At 41.8% G+C, this 18882-nt stretch overlaps 2 protein-coding genes across 2 annotated transcripts in view; one reads left to right on the top strand and one right to left on the bottom strand.

Annotated features, from left to right (window-relative positions):
* ADORA2B (adenosine A2b receptor) overlaps positions 1 to 18882 on the top strand; it is a 60171-nt gene that overhangs the window by 23491 nt on the left and 17798 nt on the right. The gene's annotated exons all lie outside the window — the stretch shown is intronic.
* Positions 14732 to 18882, bottom strand: part of ZSWIM7 (zinc finger SWIM-type containing 7) — a 143801-nt gene continuing 139650 nt past the window's right edge. Inside the window, exon 7 of the mRNA XM_069945963.1 lies at positions 14732 to 15146. The gene's annotated coding sequence lies outside the window, so the exon portion shown is untranslated. The remainder of the gene's footprint in view (positions 15147 to 18882) is intronic.

The following is an 18882-nucleotide window of genomic DNA, read 5'->3' as shown; positions in this document are numbered from 1 at the left end:
GTAATGCAGGGGTAAGGAACCCTGGCTCTCCAGCTGTTGCAAAACTACAGCTCCCATCATGCCTGGACAGCCAAAGCTTTAGCTTTGGCTGTCCAGGCATGATGGGAGTTGTAGTTTTGCAACAGCTGGGGAGCCAAGGTTCCCTACCCCTGCCGTAATGAATACAAAGATTCCTTATGGCAAACCATGGTACAGCCCCCAGCCCCATAAGCCTGGCCCGATACATATGCACAAATGTAGAAACTCAGGATAACCAATACATCTGATACATTCAAGCATATTTATATTTTAGGGCCAAATTGTCTTGCTTCAACAGGAAGAAGGTTGGCATATTCCGAGCCCCAAGGGGTTGGTTTCCTTCCAAGCGACACTCTAATTTCAATCATTTTTAAATTCCGAAAATACAATGACACGCTCCTCGGGCAACAGAGCATAGGAATACGTCAAGCGTCAAGCCTGTAAACCCAGGGCGTACCCTTCAGATGAATGCATGGTAGGTTACTGTGGAATGTGCTATTAGAGGAGATCAGGCTTTCTGGTCTGTACGTGATATTTAAGAAGAAATGAGGCGGCTGGGAAGAAGATGAGGTGGAAATGTGTACGGACTAGTCAGTCTTTGTTGAAGGTCAGGGGTCATGGTGGGACACTGGATATGTGATCTGTGGCCATGACAAAAATCATTCTTATATATAAATGCAAATATAGTAGGGCAACATGGGTATTGATTAAAAACTTTAGAGAAATATAAGCTTGAAGGGATATTCTGGCAATAAAAAAATGTATATTTTTGGAGCTATAGGGAAATAAAAAAAAAAAAAAAGCTATAGTTACCTACCCCTGGTCCCCCGTAGGTATGTCTCTCATTCAGCTCTTTAAGGTCCCCAGTGCTTGTTTCTTCTGCCTTTGTCCAGGAAGAGAAGTTGGAGCATGTCCACTGAGCCAATCACTGTCCGAGACAGGACACTACTGTGGGCAGTGATTGGCTGAACAGTCAGGTCCTTCTCCAAGCTCTTATCCTGGCAGCAGGCAGAAGCTGAGAAAACTGGAGCTGATAAAGGGCCGGCAGCTTTTTCTATGTCCACAGCAGTATATAATTTATTTTTAAATGCTGGAATACCCATTTAAAAGGGAACTACAAATCTAACCTGCTGATATGTCTCTATTGCACAGGAGAGGCTGAGGAGGAAGGTATGTCTCTTATCGTCCTCCTCGCTACTGTTCTGGTGCAGTTAGTTGTGTGCTCCACAGTCCGTTAAGACCGTTAGGAGCACTGCCCGCCCCCGTAACGCCGATCAGGCCTGTTCCATTCATTATCATTAGAAAGATGCAGGTTGGCCAGGGGAAGATTGGCGCTATGGGATGGGCCGTGCTCCTAACGGTCTCACCAGACAGTGGAGCACACGACTGCACCAGAACAGTGCTGAGGAGGAAGACATATCTTCATCCTCAGCACCCTGTGCAATAGGGACATATCAGCAGGTTAGATTTGTCTAACCTGCTGATAGTTCCCCTTTAAAAGGCAACACTGGCAGTTTTATGTGCAGGGCTGTATTGGTTCTTCATGGCCATTGGAGGAAGACCTTGTTTACAGTCAGCTTGTATCTTATGTCGCCTGTACACATTAAAATATTGGCAAAAAGAATAAATAATTTTATTGTTCATGTTGGAGTATACTTTAAAGTACTTACAAAATATCTATATGAGTGAAAACAGGAGGGGAGGAGGAAAGACGTAACAAGCTCTCACCTCCCCGCTACCGTGCTGATGCCGGTATCCCACAGCTCCGGTCCCCTTGCTGGCTCTGGGTGGGAAACTGGGACATGATATGTTAGGCGGCTCAGCCAGTCAGCGGCCGAGGCAGGACACCGCTACAGCCACTGATTGGCTAACAGGCTACTTCTTTCATCCTCCCCCTCCTCAGCACTCTGACAAAAATCATCCCAGCCCAGAGTTCACCTTTAACTCAAAAGGCTCAAATGGTCTTGGTGTTGTCTAACCTTTGTGCAGCCACTCTCCATAGAAACCTATATCACGTTAGCACGCTAAGGTCTTATTTAAACGTCCCGTAAAGTTGTCCGTAATCATGGTATAACTTAGAGCGTGTTGATTTATGTTGGGCTATTCACACAGTCCGTTTTAACATTGATCCGTAATCCGTACCGTAAAAAAAAAAAAGGACATGTCCTAGTGCGGATTGTGATAGCGGTACGGATTACCAATAGAAGTCTACGTGATTTGTATTTCTTAAGGACGTCACGGATATCACATCCATGCCGTCCGTGAAAACGTGGATCAAATCTAAGCAAACTAGCACATTTTACGAATACGGAAAGGGATGCAATTACGGATGATTTTCCACAGATCTCAGAGTAAAAACAGTGTGGGCTGTTACTGTCACTCAAGATCTACATGAGTTCTAGACCCCCCCCCCCCATTCTTCAATGGCCGGTGCTAAGTGGTGGAGCAGAGTCTGGCTCGCTGATTCCTCTATGAGTCACTGATCTGCTTATGGAGACATATTCCAACCAAATCACTCAATATTTGCTGAACATATTAAAGGTTTCAGGAAAACAACCTACTAAGTACTGCAGGGTGTTAATGCCTATATAGCAAAATCCTACTAATCTGGATCAAACAGGGATGAATATTTTCCAAATTATACGACTCACATAAAAAAGAAAAATTTTGCATGTGGGTAAAGATTCTCCAGAAAATGGTCTGATTTTGAGTCCTCAGAGTCGCTGGGCTCAGCTCTGGCTATAGACGTCTCTTTCATTTCCTGCTTATTAGATTCTCTCTTACTCTGCTGTTAAATGTCGAATTATTTTGCAATTCCTCATTATAATTTCCTATGAGATCAGGATTTAGAAAGTGCAAAGCCGTTGGGTTTTTCTAGACAGCTGGGCGCTGGGTAAAGCAGAGCTTTCCTAGATAACAATAACTTTATGCATCTATCATATATTTCGAGTCGTATAGAAATATATGAAATCTTTACGTCACTCCTGTAGGTTGGGATTTTTTTTTTTAATCTTGCATATTTAGTGACAACTTTAGTGTCTCTGCGGTTTTCCTAATCGGCGTCTGTCCACGTCAACTTTCAAGTCAACAGATTCTGTAAAGATTGAGGGCACCGTAACCAAGATAAACACAATAGAATTCTGGCTAAATTTGTGAATTTGTGCCAAATGCGAACGACTTCTTATTCAATGCTAACGATTTGCGAACAAGCAACAATAAAAATAGGTCCAGGTCTTATTAAACGATCAACGATTTCTCGTTCGGTCGTTAGTCGTTAACCGCTATTCAAACTAACGATTATCATTTACATTCTAACGATTTAACGATAATCTGAACGATAATCGTCCGGTGGAATAGGGCCCTTAGTTTAAAGAGGTCGTCTTAGAAAAACATGGCCACAGAATCAGCACCACTCTTGTCCTTAGTTATGTGTGAATTGCGGCTCAGTTCTATTGACGTGAATGGAGCTCAGTTGTAATAACACACACCCTGAGGAAAGGGGTGGTGTTGTTTTTGCAAGAAAGTGTCTATGTTTTCTCCTTGAAACCCCTTTATTACTTAATCTGCCCCAGTTTTTTAGATGGTCAGTATAACTATCCAGCCTCTGTTAAAAGAGTATGCAGACAAAACTCTTTTTCATTCAAATAAACTGGTTTCAGAAAGTTTGCAATTTACTTCTATTTAAAAATCTAAAAAATTTAAAAAGTCTGACACAGTGCTCTCTGCTGCCACCTCTGTCCTTGTCAGGAACTGTCCAGAGCAGGAGCAGATCCCCATAGAAAACCTCTCCTGTTCATGGACAGAGGTGGCAGCAAAGAATACACTACTTCCTGCAGGACATACAGCAGCTGATAAGTACTGGAAGACTGGAGATATTTTAATAGAAGTAATTTACCAATCGGATTTTTTGATTTAAAAGAAAAATACTAAAAACCCTTTAATATTACCTAATGTCATTTCTTTTACTATAGCCTTTCCTGACCTGTCTGTTTTAGTAAATACTTCCCCATAAAATAATTCCGGAACATTTTGTTTTATAGATTTGTGTTGTACCGTTTCTCTCTTATTCTTGCTACAAATATATGAGTAAATTGTCAAATCAATAGTGTCTTTGGAAACTATCCTATCAGAGCTGACGGGGCAGGGACACGCCTCCAAGGGGTAACACCCATTTGGCTGGTAAGAGTAACAAAGGAATAACACAACACGGAGCTATGAAACAAGATGTCCCAGGACTGTGATTATATGGGGAATACAAATATTTACTAAAATAGACAGGTCAGGTCTCCTTCAGGGCAGAGGTCATGGAGTAATAGCCATTGTTCTGCCCTAGCCTTAGCTTGGATTGACAAAACTCTCCTCCTAAAATGAATGCAGAATATAATGACTGTCCCTGTGTGTGACCAGGAGTCATACAGACGTCTGCTGTTTGATGGAATACAAATAATTAGACATCTCAAAGCCCAGACCATTTCCTCCTCCATCCACATGCATCATGCCACACTGTCTGTTTACAGGTTTCCTGCTGGAAAGTTGGCGGACGGAGAGGGGCTGTCAGCATATTGTGCAGGTTTTTGCTTTTTCATCCTCCTGAATGAATATTTGAATATGGTTTTTTTTTCTATCTAAATATACAACATTACTGGTTTGTGAAGTTTCTGCGGGTAATTCGCTATACGTCAGCTATTTCTGCACGGATTGATGTTGGTGGTGGGGGGGGGGAACGGGGGGGGGGGGGTCTGGTGATCATTGTGTTATGTTTTTTTCTTAAAGTGTCACTGTCATTTAAATTTTTTTTGCAGAAAAACTGCTTTTTGAATAAAGAAAGAGGCGTTTTTGTCTAATAAAACCTATTATAGAGTTTCTTAAAATTGCTTGTACTATTGATTTCTGCAAAAAATTTAAACAAAAGAAGTGGAGCACTGTTTTTGGTTGTATTCTGAAAAAAGATTATATGGAGACAGACATTAGCTGAACCACTGCTAAATAATAGTACACATATTCACAGTTGATGTTAAAACCATTTAATTATTACTATGACAACACTTCCTGTCATGTTCTCTGTCAATTCATTCTTCTCATAGGGAGACTGTGTGAAGTCAGCTCCATTGCATTATGCCTGCAGTGGGTGGTTAGTGAGTGATCACCTCTATTGCCCAGTAGTCTAGACACTAGTTCGCTCTTGTTTATATAGTCCTGATTTTTCCTGTACAAATCTAAAGTGCTTAAAGGGGAACTATCAGTAGGTTAGACAAATCAAACCTTCTAATAGCCCCTTTTTGTACGTGGGAAACTGAGGAGAAAGGTATGTCTTTTACCTTCATCCTCACCACCGTTCCCATGCTGTTGTTAATTTAACCACATTTCCGGTAAGGCCTTTGGAGCATTGCCCCACCTACACAGCACCAACATTGGTGTTCTAGAGGCGATAGCCCCACCCCAGTGCTCGTAATGGTCTTACCAGAGACACAATTACGTTAACAATGCCACAGAAATGGGGCTGAGGATGAAGGTGAGAGACATACTTTCATCCTCAGCACCCTGTCCACAATAGGGTGAAAGAAAAAATGGCCCAGTTGCCCCTAGCAACCAATCAGATTCCACCTTTAATTTTCCAAAGAGTCTGTGAGGAATGAAAGGTTGAATCTGATTGGTTGCTAGGGGCAACTGAGCCAGTTTCTACCATGTTTGATAAATCTCCCCTATTTAGTCTGGCCTAACAAAAAAATTAGCGTGCTGAACATAATTTTATGTAGGATTACATCTAAATACAAGAGGGTCCTGGTGATACCCAGTTTTTGCCGACCCCCTACGATTACACACAAAGACAAGTGTACAATTCCAGATTTCTCAGAACATCTGAAAACCAAAAGACCTTAAGGACTTCTGACCGTGAGAAACGTTTTAATGGCAAGCCTCTGAAGTAAGCACACCCTTGGGGAGCCATGGTTTACCCGAGACCACAGAGCTAGAACTTTGATTCACATTCAAACCCATCTCATCAGAACTGTAAACTAAGAAGTTTGAGGACATAAAGTATACCGATCCAGCACAAGGCCGAACGGCTAATAAAGAAGGGTTTCTATTTGGTTGCTCAGTATATTGAGTTACAGGTTTGGCTCCCAATGGTGTTAAATCCTGTGGGTAAATATCCCTGATAAGATTAAAGGCAGATTACATGCATGGTAACAAGACCATAGAGCTGTTATATACGCTGCGAAGTGTATACATCAAATTTAAAGGGAATGTGTCACCTACATTTTCTTTTCCTGATTAGAGTCAGATACTAAAACTTGTTCTTTTATTCTAATCTGTTTTTATTTTCTGACTGTACTTTTTCACATTTCACTTTTTGTACATTGTTATGGGGGCTGCCATATTGCCTGGGCTGTTCTTAACAGCATTTAGTGATATGCTTTACAGTAAGACTCATGAACATAGATGACAATAGACAGAGTCTGTCCCCTTCAGATGAATGAGGAGATCATTCCACAGGGAGCTGCTTTTGTCTCCTCTATCTACTGGTGTCACATGATGCTGCAATGCTGTACAGATTACTTTACAGCAGCCTCCTCTTATTACCACAGACACAACAGGAAGTCTCAGCTTAGTTTTAGCCCCAGTCATGAGAATGAAAACTGCAAAATCTCAGGATTATTTTATGATATAGATAGAAAAATGTAAAATTAGGAAAAATGTCACCAAAAATTCTTAACAAATATGTTTAACATAAAAACATTATTTACACAATAAGTCATTTTCTGATGACACATTCCCTTTAGGCTCTATTACACAAACCAATTATTATCCATACTTGGCCGATTAACGGCCGCTCTGGCCGATAATTGTTTGGTGTAATAGCTCCTGTTAAAAAACCATGATCAGCCAATAGGCAACATGTCGGCTGATTGTGGTCTTTCAACATGTTGAACCAGCATGAACATGTCAGTGACTCTCTCTGTGTAACAGGAGCAGTGGCAGAAGGCCGCTGACTTCAATGGGCAGCCTGGGCATTCTAAGGATCATCCAGGAAGCCCCCCCCCCCCCCCCCCCCCCCGCTGCTCCCTAGCTAGTGTGCTGTGTAATACGAACTTTAAGACCATGTTCACACAACGTATCTTTTACATAAATCACGGCTGTTGTTGCAATTTGCAACAACGGCCATGATTAATGCAAAAGATACATTCTATGTGAATTAATGTGAACCAGCCGTATGGAAAACTGACTGGTCACACAGACATGTCAGTTCACACAATGGAAAGTGTGGCTCCGGCCGCACCCTCCATTGTGTGCTATGGTGAATTGGGATGCGGGCGCACGTGGATGTGCCCATATCCCGATTCAACAGAAATGAAGATTATCTGGCCGGTACTGCAGGATGATTTCTGACACCAGCCGTTCTGTGACCCGGACAGGTCAAAGAACGGCCGGTCTCATACGCCGTGTGTACATGGCGGTAGAATGTATTTTTGGCTATATAATATATAATTTTCCATTTTATGCTTCTGCATGCAGAGAAACAGATAATGTGCTGTATACTACGTCTAATAAGTCTGTATAATCAACATACACAACCCTCTATTGCTGACATAAAATATTAATGCAGTGTTTGTATAATCCGCACTGATCAGCTTTATACTGCCGTATAGCATTACTAAGTAGGCATTCATTCATTCATACAATGAGATGCCTTCATCTATATTGTTTATTTAGTAGAATTCAGTGCCGGGCCCTGTTATTACACTGGTATTTATGTACTGCTGAGGTCTGAATATGGGGACGACCTCTTCTCTGCAGCCGCTGTGCCACTGAGCACCATGTTAGTGTGTTGTGTGTCCATACATGTAGTATATAGGTGAATTCTATCAATGATACAGTAGCACAGGACCTTGCAGAGGGACGGATCCATCCCCAATACCAATGCTGATCTAGAAGATTTGTGCTTGTTTAATGAGCCGTCTACATGGCTCAGTGATTCTTTGACCAGGGACGCACAAATATCGATGGATGGTTACTGTTTACACGTGTGGCCGTCCAACATAATTTTTAGGGCTGTACAATCCCCGATAAACCAGTAATTGCTCATTTCTTGGTTGATCACTGGGACAATTGTCCAGTATTAAAGGCCATTTAAAGCCGAGCCCACACTAAACCTTAATAATAGCGTGATACTTACCCCCTCCTGCCGCTCCAGGTCCGGATACCGGTTCCTATTGCCAGGAAATCGCCGCCACTTTTCTTTATGCTCATTATGCTAATTAGCAGAGATGAGTCCAATGTCCATAGGAGGGCACTGCGCAGTGATTTCCTATGGACATTGGACTCATCTCTGCTTATTAACATAATGAGCACGAATAGGAGCGGCGATTTCTCTGTGACTGGGCCAGCATCCGGAGCTGTACCAGTAGGAGGTGGTAAGTATTGGGCACAGAGTCATAGAAATAAAGTCTATAGGTTTCTATAAGGGAAATTTTGACAGTGAGACTGACATATCCAACAGAGAACATGTGGTCATAGTTAAAAAACAATAATGGATCCCATTTTAAGGGAATGTATGACTTTTTTTAACTAAATAAAACCTGATCCTGATAAAAAAAAAATATATAGATAGGTATCTGTTTTGGGTTTTTTAATATTGTGGGAAAAAGTGCTGTATCCTGGGAAAAAGTGCTGTATCCTAAGTAATGCACCCTTTTTACTCGAGCACCTTTACTGGAGGTAACACCTCTTTTTTAGGCACCTCCAAAAAGTGCCTAAAAAAACCTTCTAAAACTAATAGTAAATGTAACATAAGTAATGTAAAGCAATTTATGCTGCAAATTGTGCCAGAATTTTGTCACATTTGCAATAGTTAATCTGGGCCACTCATTTCTATGGGAAAGTGTTCTAGGTATGCTGTGTGACCTGTACAGGAATTATTGTGCTGGGAGGGGGGAGAGGTAAACTGTGACCATCACCTATTGTAAATGGGAGTGATTCCACCTATGGTGAATGGGGTGATCCCACCTATTGTAAATGGGAGTGATTCCACCTATGGTGAATGGGGTGATCCCACCTATGGTGAATGGGGTGATCCTACCTATGGTGAATGGGGTGATCCCACCTATTGTGAATGGAGTGATCCCACCTATTGTGAATGGAGTGATCCCACCTATGGTAAATGGAGTTCATCCTTTGTTACCTATATACTGGTGTCTCCTTTTATTGTAATCTTGCCTCTGATGATAGGAAAATGCAGAGAAGTTTACTTAACCAAAGATGAAACTGGATTTTATTAACCAAAACAAATGACTGCTTAGTACATTTCAACAACAAGGAATAATTTTAGCCAACCTATAACATCCTTTAAAGTAGTCACCTGTTTTGAAAATGTGTATGGCCACTTTAAGAGTTAAAGCCTGTTATTTTAGGTAACTTTCAGGTGGGTGAAGTATAGCCTGAACGATATCTCCCTTACACTGCACACCACACAGTGTATCCTGCTCTCATATCTCTATATAATACACATAAAGAGCAGCAGCATGAAGGACATTGTAGAGCAGTAGTGAGCAGTGTATGCTGTGAGCATTGGGACAATACATCATGTAATCTCCTTTGGTTTCTAAAGTTTCCACCTTTGCTTCTCTCCAGTTAACCTCTCCCCCCTTCCCTTTTCTTACTCCACTCTTACTCTTATTTGGACAGCATGCAACCTAATCTGTCAGTAAGCTGCTAGTTCATCTTGCCTCCCAAAACAGATTTGAGTAAATGAAGAGTCAAACTTTTTTTTTTTATTTTACAGTTTCTTATATTCACTTTTTTACGATTGATTTAAGCTAAATTTCCAGAAACAGTGAACATTTAATTTGATTGCTTTTTTTTTAACAACCCAGTAAGTAACTAGGATTGTTATCATGGTTAAAACTGGTGATACTTACCACCCAGTCATCGTTCATGTATTCAGCGAGTGCCTAGAGCCATGTTGCACTGTCTGTAACGTATTATATCTTTATCTCGTAGTATGTCTTTATCTCCAGAAGTGTGATAGCAATAACTGCAGCCTACAGATCCTTGCCCAAGGCTATCATCCTGACGGCATCATGATTAATATCCAGGACAATAGCAGGATTGCTGATCGATCTTCTCATGGTGATGAGCCGAGCCCGGATCTAATGAGCAGACGGGGTCTTCCCACCACTCTCGCTAATTACGGTCTTTGATGGAAAATCGATTACCCTAAAGTCTAATAAATATATTCCACATCTTGCATATAAAAATTACATAAAGGAAACATAATCTTGTTTTCAACCCTTTCATGTGAATCAGGTGTTAGAAGGTCCGAAAGGCAGGTACAGCAGGTATAGGGACCTTAAAGTGTCACTGTCGTGAATTTTTTTTTGCAGAAATCAATAGTCCAGGCGATTTTAAGAAACTTTGTAATTGGGTTTATTATCCGAAAAATGCATTTTTATCATGAAAAAGCAGTTTGAAGCTCTCCCCCCTGTCTTCATTGTTCTCCTATGGAGAGAGCTAAAGAAAAGACCAAAACAGGACAACAAAGAGTTAATCTACAAATCCCTCACGGGATATCTCCTGTGACAGTCACCAGTGACCTGTCTGAGCTCAGATTACAGCTGTCACCCAGCTCCGTGCCTGTAATCCTCTGTTATCTGCTTTCTGCTGCCGGCTAACTCCCTCCTTCCTCCTCCCCCCTCCCCTCTCCCTAGAACAGACAGGGGACGTCTCCTGCAACAAGTCACAATTTTCAGATTTTTCAGAGTGGATGAAAAAGAGGAAGGAGGGGGGGACCTGGGAAAAGGCTTTTTACATGCAGATAATGGCAGATTTGGCTAATAAACCCAATTACAAAGTTTCTTAAAATTGCCTGGACTATTGATTTCTGCAAAAAAAAAAAAAAAAATACGACAGTGACTCTTTAAAGGTTCACATACTTTTGCCACTCATATATGTGATATTGGATCGTCTTCCTTTCTGAAGGCCTTATTACACAGAACAATTATCGTCCGTATTCGGCCGATATCAGCCGTTACGGTCGATAATCGTTCCGAGTAATAGAAGGCAATGATCGGCCAACATGAACGATGTCGGCTGATCGTTGCAGTTTGTCTTTTAACCATGTTGAAAGACAAACGACTCATATAGCATCCATCTGCTGCCGTCGCTCTGTGGAACCGCCTCTAAATAAAGAAAAACTTTCATACTTCATGTTTCATACTGTTCAGAGAATATAGGGCCCCTGGGGCCCACAGCAGCCGCTCCCTGTCCATATAAATTACTTGCTGTCCCGTTCAATTTATCATCCAGACCCGATTACTGACCACTTTATAGATATCGGGGAGAGATACTTTTATGAATGATTCTCTATTAGCTATCTAGCACAACATATACAAATACCCTCCCCAGGGGTGATATCTGATAGTGGATGAAATGGCTTTACTATTAAGATTTCTATTGAGTTTTAAAGGGGTACTCCAGCATTTTTTTTTCTTTCAAATAAACTGGATTCAGAAAGTTATATTGATTTGTTAATAACTTCTATTTAAAAATCTCCCATCTTCCAGTACTTATGAGCTGATGTATGCCCTGCAGGAAATGTTGTTTTCTTTCCAGTCTGACACAGTGCTCCCTGCTGCCACCTTTGTCCATGTCAGGAACTGTCCAGAGCAATAGCAAACCTCTATAGAAAACCTTTCCTGCTCTGCACAGTTCCTGACATGGACAGAGGAGGCAGCAGAGAGCACTGTGTCAGACCTGAAAGAATACGCCACTTCCTGCAGGGCATAAAGCAGATGATAAGTATGGGAAGACTTGATATTTTTAAATAGAAGTAAATTACAAATCTTTATAACTTTCTGAAACTAGTTGATTTGAGAGAAAATATGTCAGATATGTATTGCGTCTTGTTTATGAATCAGTAGCTTCCTTTCCCCAGATAGGTGGATAGTGAGAGATGGGATATTACAGACCTTCCCCGGGAGGCCGCTAGCTGTGGTGTGCAGGTTGAAGTTGTATATTTGATGTGGATATATTGCAGTCTGCTGTAGGAGACTTGTTTGACTTTATATGACCTGACAGTAGCCGTAGGTCGGGGTTACACAATGAAAAGTACACACAGTTCTTTCTTTCCAGTAGAATTGTATTGGATCCTCAGGAGGGTAGACGTATAGTGGAAAGCTTCATCCGTGTCCTTTGTTTTGCATCCATTCCTTTTCTCATTGAAAAAATAAATACAATAGAGTATCAGGCGTCAGATAGAGAAGGAAGAGTCAAGGACAAGAGGTTGTACAGCAAACCAAACAACTGCTATGGGGCAGGAGCGGATTAGGGCCATATTAGATGTTATAGTCCTCCAGCCTTTCCCTCAGATCAGCCATTGAGCGCACATCTTCTGTTCCATAGCTGATCATTTTTTAGCAGGTCACAATGGCCCAATCATTTGGCTGATCACAATCCTTATTGCATGGGGCAATAGCGACCTGTCAGGTGTATTATTGCCCCAAGTGAAAGCGCCTTAAAGGAGAAGAAGAAATATGGACTTACCTCTCCCCGTACCCGCGGTGAGCAGTGTGACTGGCCTTGGGACCCCCGCCAGAAGCCATTGTCCCTCCCCAGTCACCGACTAGCTGAGCGGCCAACCCATCAGCCGGGTTGTGACGTGTCAGCGCCGGAGGTCCTGGTCTCACCACTCACCGCAGGCACTGGGAGAGGTAAGTCTGTACTTGTAATCAATTTCCCCCCTGTCCTGCCGGATTTTATAAATCGCTGGACTTCTCCTTTATTCCTGTCCTCCTTTCTATATTGCATAAGGATATCCTGTGCAGGACTCCCCTCTCCACAAGGTGTCTAAGAAGATTTGTGAGCAGAAAAACTAGACACCAGGTGACATGTTTTGATCTACGGGATTTCTTCTCATCAATGTACTCCAGTGCTTAAATTGGTTGTTTGGGGCCTAAAACGACTAAAAACGAAAAATACATATATTTAAAAAAAAAAAAGTCATACTTACCTCCCACCCCCCCAGTCACCTGCAGCTCCTGGTATGATGTTTTTGTTACTTCTGCTTTCTATTTCAGCAGGAGGGGCAGTCACTGACTGCGGAGGGTTAATGCTGTTGCCAGTGATTGGCAACATGATGATTGAGCAATTCCTGCTATAATAGGTCATCTTAAAAGCATGAAGTTGAGTGATGAGCAGGAGACCAGGTGACTGGGAGCTGCAGAGGACTGGTAAAGGTAAGTATGACCATTTTCTTCTTATAGCAACCCCAGTCATATATTAAAAGTTAAAATGCCTGGACAGATCCCTTGTATTGGATTCTTGTCTGTTTGCATTTTTGTCTATTGAAACAAGGCTGATGATAGGCAGTGACCTATCCCAGCATTCCCAAAGCAGCTTTTATCTTATCCAGACTGCTAAACCTAACCTAAACAGAGAGAAGGAAGATGTCAGCTTACACTAACAATGCCATATCCCTCCACATACAGAGGAGATCGCTAGCTACAAAATAACTATGTTATGGCAGGTGCCTATTAACTGGCCAAGTTAAAGGGGTAGTTCACAAAAAAATGTTTCAAATCAACTGGTGTCAGAAAGTCCTAGAGATTTGTAATTTACTTCTATTAAAAATTCTCAGGTCTTCCAGTACTTATCAGCTGCTGTATGTCCTGCAGGAAGTGGTATTCTTTCCAGTCTGGAGAGCAGGAGAGGTTTTCTATGGGGATTTGCTGCTGCTCTGGACAGTTCCCGACATGGACAGAGGTGGCAGCAGAGAGCACTGTGTCAGAATGGAAAGAATACACCACTTCCTGCAGGACGTACATCAGCTGATAAGTACTGGAAGACTTTTGATTTTTTAATAGAAGTAAATTACAAATCTCTGGCTCTTTCTCGCACCAGTTGATTTGAAAGAAAAAAAAATAATTGGTGAACTATCCCTTTAATGTAACATTGGTCTCTTGCCTCATCCCTCTCTTTATCGCAGTTCTATGCAAAAAGTCATTATGCAAATGATGTGAATTTGTATAGTATATTATTTCCAGTCTATACAAACACTGATTTGTAAGCAGCATGCCGCAGCTATTATATAGTTTCCAGTAATCTGTCATATTCTCCCTCAGGCCATCTGTAATAGAGCTGCATTTCATGGTCCGTATTACGGTCTGCAACCCCTGGTGGTTCCACTGATCAAAGCTCAGCTCACCCTATGGGGCAGCAGCCTATTGACTGTAACACAGACGCTAAAGTGCAGATGTATTATAGCCAGCTGGAACTGACTTTATTCCGTTTTTAGCACTTCTGACCTGTCGCTTTGGGTTTCTGTTTTTGATTGTGATAAAAGGCAACATCTGCTTGGAATTTCTTCCCAGGTTTGGGTGGGTTTCCTTCCAGATTCGGGGGAAAAAACACAGTAATAGGTTCCAGTGAAGTTGGTCCTGTTTATAGGTGCCAGATAGGGAAACAGGATGAACAAAAACTAATGTAAGTATAATAAAATAAAATATATAAAAATATAAATAATAATAATAATAATTATATATATATATATATATATATATATATATATATATATATATATATATATATATAAATTACATTGAGATAGTAAATTATAGAGAAAAAAAGTGACCAAACAGACTCCATGTATATAAATGACAAGTAAGGCTCATAGCAACCAAACATTTCTTTTATTTTCCTATCAACCAGAATAACTCTACTGAGGGTCGGCTAGTTTTCCTGTGGGAACCGGTTGCCCCTATTGTATGCATTGGTTTCCATACATTAGGACTCCTGTTTGCCTCCATGCACCTTGTGACTGAAGCGATTGTAACACATTGAACGTTCCGCACCGCAGTATTTCTTCCAGGATTAGCAAATCATGACTTCTGGTAATTCTTTGACATCAGGGAGGAAAAAAAAGTTTTCATCTAATTCCTGGGCTGACTGTGCAGATCCGTGCTTCATCAGGATCTGTAGACGTTGAGCAGAGCCCATCCAGTCTGAGCCTGTTGTGTTTCCCTCCATTGCTCTTTATATTCTGACAGCACAATCCTGCTTCTTTATGTTGAAGCTCAGGGCAGTATTTGGAGGTTACCTCTTGTTTAGTGTAATTTTTTTTCCGCTTTGCTGATCTGAAACAAGAAGCTAGCGTCTGTGCGGCTGAAGAAACATTCAGGCTTTCAAAGCAAATAATCATCAATATATGTCAGTAGTGTGTGCAATAAAGATGGCTATCTACAGCTTGAACAGGTTGAGCAGGACAGGACCGCTCTCTGCTTTATCCTTCCCCGTCTTTACGGTAAGGAGTATTCCGCTTTTACTGGGAATGACTTTCCACTCTCTACTCAATATTTACTTCTAGATTCAACTGGTTGACAATAATCTAAGTCCTTCCTTTCATCTTTGCTATAAGGCTATGTTCACACAGCGTTTAAACAATGTCCGTTATTTGGCACTCAAAACAACAGCCGTTGTTTCTTACTGTATATTCTTCTTGCTACCATTTTTAGCCAAGTTTTATAAGAAGTTAATGGCTGTCAGAGGGCTCTTGTAAGAGTCCTATTACACCAAACTATTATCGGCCGTACTTGGCCAATTACTGGCCGATGTGACTCATAATCGATTGGTGTAATAGGCAACGATTAGCCAACATGCACCATGTTGAATGGTTATTGTCTTTTAACTTGTTCAATCAAAACGATCACAACAGCAACGGCCTGCTGCCCATCCCCCGCACACCAGGAGCGGCGGCAGCAGACAACCGCTCTCTTCAATGGGCCACCCAGATAATCTAATGATCGCCCGGACAGCTCTCCCGCTGCTCCTTGTGGCCCCTCCCACTGCTCCTCATGGTCCTACCTCCTGCTCCTTGTGGCCCCTCCCACTGCTCCTCATGGTCCTACCTCCTGCCCCTTGTGGCCCCTCCCACTGCTCCTCGTGGTCCTACCTCCTGCTCCTTGTGGCCCCTCCCACTGCTCCTCGTGGCCCCTCCCACTGCTTCCTGCTTGCTGTTTGTGTGTGTAATAGCACAAGCAGCAAGCTGGGAACAAGGAGCAAGCCAGTGCTAATCTGACCGGTCAGAGATCGCTTCCTCCTTTAGATCATGCCGTGTAATATGGCTCTAATGGTCCTTTTACACATACTGATAAATCGCTTAAGCGCTCATTTAGCAAACGACACGAGAGGCGCTTAAACTTTTTGTTTGTAGTTTGATCATTGCGGCATTTCCATCACTTCCTGCAGGACATACAACAGCTGATAAGTACTGGAGGACTTGAGATTTTTAATAGAAGTAAATTACAAATCTGTCTAACTTTCTAAAAGAAAATGGTGAACAACCCCTTTAAGGACTTTTACTTAAATGTTATGACTCCGATAAGAGTCCGATAACTTGTTCATGGGATTTTCCAATTAAAATGTCCCTTTTTCCCCCTTTGATATTTCAAACACTGTCTCCAGTCGGCGGCTCAGGTTACGCTGCTTTTTGCAATCTCTTCCTATACTTTTCTTCTTTTTTCTTTTATTTTGTTCTTGGCTGCAAAGAGATTTCTTTCCTAGTCATAAATTGGTCTCTTCATGATCTTTCATGCTTCTTGATCATATCCAGGTTTGTCTTTGCTCCGAGTCTACACAATTTCCCGAGCAATGACTCCCCTCAGTCATTCCTGATACCTCTTATTGCCACTCTGTATTATATTGTTACAGTAACCTATCACCATGATCTGACCTCACTTGTCCTGGTCACCTCTGTGGCTCCAGGAAGATAATTCTTATTACACGGGGGATAGAGAGGAGCAAACAAACACTGTCAGCGCTTGTTTGTTCCTCGTTCCCTGCTCGCTGCCAGCTCTATTACACGCGGCATGCTGAAAGACAAACGACAGACAACGATCAGCCGACATCGTTCATATCGACTGATCATTGTCTTCCATTACACAAGATGATTATGGCCGATAATAGGGCTCATGGCTACAGACCAGTGGACTCCATACCTGACAAACCCAAAAGATAATTTTACATAGATTTTTATGACAATAGATTTAGTATGGAATTTTTGCAGGATAGTTCACTCAGATATGGCGAGCGGTCTATCATATGGGGTCTGTGTACACATCATACTATGCGTTCATGTTGGGTCAAGTGGTTTTCCAGGCTAAAATGTATTGATGATCCATCATCAGGATGGGTCATTGATATGAGATTAGTCAACAAGCAGCACTGTGTGGATCATTGATCAGCCACAAAGCTCATATATACAGAGAGCAGACAGACTGGGTTACTGCAAATCAACTCCAATGGCAGCTGAGTTGCAGTAACCCAACACAGCCACTACACAGTGTACGGCACTGGTTGTATATTTGCACAGTTTTCTGTATATGAGTTGATGAGCGGGGGGCTGGGTGTTGGTGCCTCACTGATCTGATATTGAAGACCTATACCAAGGATAGATCATCAATAAATTTAGCCTGAAAAAACTTAAAATGGTAGTTCACAAAAAAAAACATTCAAATCAACTGGTACCAGAAAGTGCCAGAGATTTGTAATTTACTTCTATTAAAAAATATCAAGTCATCCAGTACTTATCAGTTGCTGTATGTCCTGCAGGAAGTGGTGTATTCTCTCCAGTCTGACACAGTGCTCTCTGCTGCCACCTCTGTCCATGTCAGGAAATAGACACACACACTGGAGAGAATACAGCAGCTGATAAGTACTGGAAGACTGGAGATTTTTTAATAGAAGCAATTTACAAATATTTGGCACTTTCTGGCACCTGTTGATTTAAAAGAAAAGAAATTGATGAACTAGTCCTTTAAATCATGCAGAAAATTGCAAGGGAGTGCCAGAAATGTCAAAAAACTTACTCAAATAATAAGGAAATATATTTCAGTTTATGAAGAAGGAAGCCTGCGGAGTAGAGGAGATAAAGCTGATTTACCTCTTGGGGATTTCACACCCTTACCACGTTAAAGCCGCTAAAATTTCCTGGAAAGGCAAAATAAATTCTATTGAAATATTCTGTACATTTATATATAGAAAAGTACAGGGAATGGCGTTCCCAAGTCAGAAATCGGAAATTCTCTCGTTTGATAGATGTAAAAATGGTTTCAGAAGAAAATAAAGACATCTGCTCTTTCCATCCCCAAACGGGCCTGTAGTTTAATGTCTCACAGGGGACGGATTGCTCAGAGCTCTAGTTCTCGCAGCAGACTTGTTTGGCATGTTCCCCCAGAACAGTTTGCACAAACCTGCAGCTTCCCAGCTGTCGCAGAACTGCAACTCACAGCATGCCCTGGCAGTGATTAAATTAAAGGAGAAGTCCAGCAAAATTTTTTATTTAAAGTATTGAATTGTCACCCAAAAGTTAAACAAATCCCCAATATACACTTATTACGGGAAATGCACATAAAGTACTTTTTCCCTGCACTTACTACAGCATCAAGGCCTCACTTCCTGGAAAACATGGTGATGTCACTTCCTGGATAACATGGTCATGTCACTTCCTGGATAACACAGTGATGTCACTTCCTGGATAACATGGTGATGTCACTTCCTGAATAACATGGTGATGTCACAACCGGACTCCCAGAGCTGTGCGGGCTGTGGCTGCTGGAGAGGATGATGGCAGATGGATACTGAGGGACACAGGGCACTGGAGGGACACTGAGCATCCCACTGCCATCATCCTCTCCAGCAGCCACAGCCCGCACAGCTCTGGGAGTCGGGTCGTGACATCACCATGTTATCCAGGAAGTGACATCACCATGTTATCCAGGAAGTGACATCACCATGTTATCCAGGAAGTGACATTCCCATGTTATACAGGAAGTGACATCACCATTTTATTCAGGAAGTGGCATCACCATGTTA

The sequence above is a fragment of the Dendropsophus ebraccatus genome, chromosome 11 (assembly GCF_027789765.1).
Source record: "Dendropsophus ebraccatus isolate aDenEbr1 chromosome 11, aDenEbr1.pat, whole genome shotgun sequence".
Taxonomy (NCBI): Eukaryota; Metazoa; Chordata; class Amphibia; order Anura; family Hylidae; genus Dendropsophus; species Dendropsophus ebraccatus.
Note: the sequence above shows the minus strand (reverse complement) of the source record. Positions and strands in the feature narration are given on the sequence as shown.